Source organism: Tupaia chinensis, unplaced genomic scaffold (genome assembly GCF_000334495.1).
Source record: "Tupaia chinensis unplaced genomic scaffold, TupChi_1.0 Scaffold000100_1, whole genome shotgun sequence".
Taxonomy (NCBI): Eukaryota; Metazoa; Chordata; class Mammalia; order Scandentia; family Tupaiidae; genus Tupaia; species Tupaia belangeri.
The window spans coordinates 2054275-2058758 of record NW_006159564.1 but is presented as its reverse complement, the minus strand read 5'-3'; positions in this window follow the sequence as shown (position 1 = coordinate 2058758).

The window sequence follows — 4484 nt, the reverse complement described above, 5'->3', positions numbered from 1 at the left end:
TTGGTAAGGCAAAATTAGTAATAGAGCAAATATGGTAAGAGAGAGATTGGAAACTGAACTAAGTAGGATAGTGGAGCAGGACCAAGATTAGGAATGCAACAAGGAGATTCCAGGCTTACAGAGTAGGATTACTGTGGCTTGCTGCTATGGACTGTCAGTTGACCACTGCATGGGTAGTTTGCTTTGATGTTTAAAATAGGGTGGACAATACAAGTCTCAGAAACTTTAATAGAGTTATATAACTTTATTTGATCCCATAGTTCCTGATCTCCTGTATTAAAAATAAGCAAGATATATACAGCAAAAAAAGAAAACACCAAACACCAAACAGAGAAATGTGTTCTGGGTTGTGTTTTGTCATTCTCAGCCTGCTCTGAATGGAGATAGTTGATAACTTTTGAGAAAGTGCTCCCTAATATGCCCATTTTTTTTTTGAGAGGTTTTTGCCATATGGCGTGTATGCTCACCAGACAGAGACAGAGAGACAGAAAGGGAGAAATCACCCCCCAGGGGGGATAGCCACGCCACAATCCCTTCTCCATTCTCCTCTTGGGATCTTGGGCACACACGCACACGTGCCCGGCGTGAGTTTTAAGCCACCGGGTCTGGAATGTGAACCGCGGTTGACTATATGGGAGTCCAGAGACATAGCCATTACGGTAACTGCTGGTCCCGACTGCTCCCTAATATGTCAACAGAACTACTTTCAGTTACTTGATCATAGGGGCTTTTTGAATAAACTAGTTGGCCAGGGCAGTCTCACAATCTAGAGTAGAATGTCTTTAGCCTTCTGCACCGTTCATTCATAATGGTTCTTTACTTGATTATGGAGGGGGATGATAGTGACAGTCCAGGTAAATTTTCTGACCATGAATCGTTTCAATTCAATGGCAGTTGTGGATGAGTGGTTGGGGGTGGGGGATGTGCACGGCGATAAATACAGGCTCCTATTAGAAATGCAAGTATCTCACACTTGCATTATAAATGTCAAGAGCTCAAGAGCTGTGAGGTAGAGTGGAAAAAGCACAATTTGGGGAAGGGAGTGATTAGGACTTAACTTTCAGTCATAAAGTCATGGATCAACCACAAAATAACTAAGAAGTCTCGATTAGGTTACTTCTCTGGATTTTGAATTCCTCCCATGAAAAGTAAGGAAGTTAAAAGACTGGCAACTCAGCTGGTATAACTGGTATTGATACTGAGGGTTTTTTGGTAACTATTTCCCTATCTTTAAGTATGTTTAAAATGATCCATGATAAGAAGTAAAAATTTTGGATGCATAAAAAACTAAAAATATTACGTCCCTTCCCATCTGCCTGAAATGAGGAAGTTGAATGAGATAATAGGTCTCTTTTATTCTAAAATTCTGTGGTCCATTTTGTAGTTCAGCAAGATGGAGATAGAATCATTTCAAGCTGTTTTATTGCATTAATGCAATAAAAAATGTCTTTGTCTGGAATAACTTTTCCAAATCAAAATTACATTCTTGCCCAGGATTCTTTTGTCAATTTACGTGGAATCCTGTGTGCATTTCATGGGTTATGCTGACAGGCTTTGTGTTTTCTTCTTTTGTTTGTTTGCTTTTTGTTTTTCTTTTTAAGAGATTTTTTCTATAGGGCGCATATGTTCACCAGAGAGACAGAGAGCTAGATGGAAAGTGAGAAGTCGCCCTGCCCAGGAGGGATGGCCACACTGCAATCACTTCTCCATTCTCCTCTCAGGATTTTGGGCATGCGTGCATATGTGCCTGGTGTGAATTTGAAGCCACCGGGTCTGGGACTCAAATCACAGTTGGCCATGTGGGAGTCCAGTGATGTAACCATTACACCATTTGCTAGTCCCACTTGTTTGACAGTGACTTATAGTCTTTTTTATATGAAAATCAATGTCAGGTCTCCAGATGTTATTTCAAGGTAATACATTCAGGTGAGTATTTCCAGAATCAGCTGAAAACTAAGGCCTTTTGGATAACAATGTGATTTCTCATAAGAGACACCCTTTATGGATAGATGATTCATGCTCACTATTTATGCAAATTTTAATTTCTCCACGAGTTTTCCTACTACAATCTTCTGTCCATACTCGGCTTAAGATATGAGATAGTCAGCCATGACTCGAATAGCTTGGAAAGATGAGTTTGATATATATATATATATATATATTTATTTTTTTACATACAATCTTGTAAAAAAAGAGCAGCACTTAATATGACAATATTAGTGGCATCGATAAGCAATTCTACCATTCCAGGTTTATACAGAAGCAGAAAGGCATAGAAACTGAATAAGAGACTATGGAACAATCTATACAGCAATAAAAGTGACAAAAACCACATATTTTTAGAAAAAAGATCTACTAGTAGCTTGATGACAGAACAAACTGCTAAAGCTTATTATCAGGGTTATTTCGGAAATTCTTGCCTTCCATAATAACCAAAAATGCTTCTTTGTCCATTTGAGTGCAATTTTTTACTGTATGGGACATTATTTATGAGCAATAGGCTTGGGTTGCTCTGTGACAGCTGGTATTTTGTGGTTAATCTTGGTTCCAACATTACTAGATGAAATGTCATTGGTAAGTAACAAAAATTTATAATCATGCTAATATACTGAACCAGAAATTGAAGTGAAATAAATTCACTTGATATTTTGGAAATTTTCCTTGAACAGAGAGTTGCCAAGGACAGTCTTTCCCATTAGATGATGGCAACTTGGCAGTAGCTGCCTTTTGTTAAAGGAAAATATAGTAGGAATAAAGTAACATCAGGAAGCCTAAAACTTTTTTTAAAAAAATTTGCTAGAGGGTGTGTGTGCTCACAGGAGAGACAGAGAGAGAGAGAGACAGAGAGAGAGAGAGAGAGAAAGAGAGAGTAAGAACTCTCCCTTTCCTCCCGGGGGGATGGCCATGACACAATCCCTTCTCCTCCGTTCTCCTCTTAGGATTTTGGGCATGCATGGACATACACCTGGTGTATTTTTCAAGCTGCTGGGCCTGGGACTTGAACCAGACAGTTGGTCATGTGGGATCCAGCCACCTCAGCTATCACTCTATCGGGTGGTCCAACTCATTTCGTTTTGAGGAATGAGTACAAATTACAAAGTTATGGTTTTTGTGTATCTCTTGCTTTTTATCTGTGTTTTGAAATACTACATTGTATAGTTGCTTCTAAATTGTTCCTTTTTAAACCTTTCAATGGTCTCATCATTGGTCAGAGATGACTAGGTATGGAGAGAAGGCCAAAGAATTTGTGAAAATGTGACTTCAAATTCGGGTTTGCTTGTAGATTATGTCTTATTGGGGAACATAATTTACCTCTCTGAGTCTTAATGTCCTCATCTGTTAATTGAATAATAAATCCAGCCTCACAGGTATTAAATAAGATCATATTTATGAAAAATTATTGTTACTATTCATTATATCATTAGCAGATCTAGAATCCTAGAAAGTGAAGTCTATAAAGTAATAGAATAATTAAGGTGCAAAAAGAATTTCTAATTGAAACATATATCTTTTCATATAAAAATGAAGACTGGTCCAATATTTGTATGTTCACTATAGTGTCCTGAATTTGCTGAACTGCTTGGGCATAGTTAAGATTTGCAACGATCCTAAGAAGAGCAATATCGATTTGGTCCATTGGGAATATATACACCCTAAGAACCTCATTCCTGAAGCATCCCTCATTCCTCAGTTTTATTTACCATCATCATTCGCTGATAGTATCACAAGTGTGAGCCTTTGAGCCCATTCAGTTAAAGTACAGGCTTTGCTTCAGTCTTTCTTTTTTCTGTCCCTTTTAAAAAGGAAATTAAGTTAATTGAAGAAAGAGATTGATTTTGATTTGTCAACACCATTTCCTCTTTTATATATTTGAAATTCTTTCCAGAATACTTAGGGAAGTTTGTTGTAAGTTTCTGTAGCTGGACTACTCAACCTGTACCTACACAGTGACCCTACTAAAATTGTGAGATTCCTTTCCAAGGGAGTTTTGGAAGCACCTTTTGTAAGTCCCTCCTTCCATCTGGAGGAGCCATACAATACAATCACCCTCAGTTTTGGCCATGTGAACAGTATGAGTTTTGTAATCTCAGAGAATGGCTGGAGATATTGATATTTTTGATATACTACGTTTCAGGGAAAAATTGTGAAAGTTATTTTTATCACTATGGTTTTACCACTACTGGAATGACTTCCATTTCTTTCATGGACATTTATGAGTTCTGTTACAAATTCGGCTTTATGCTGGACTGTCTGCCTGGCTGCATTCAGGGTCAGGTGCTGCCAGCAGAACAGCTGTGAACACTCTTGACATTATTTTGATGATTATAAAGAACACACTTCTCTGAAGGTGGGCTTTCCTTCCTGTTGTACACTTCCTTGCATATATGAGCAAAGCATGGCATGACCTGGTTCAGTTTAAATAGGGGTTGGTGTTTCTTAATTGATCTTCAGATATCCTGCAGTTCCTGTGTGCTGCTTTCCCT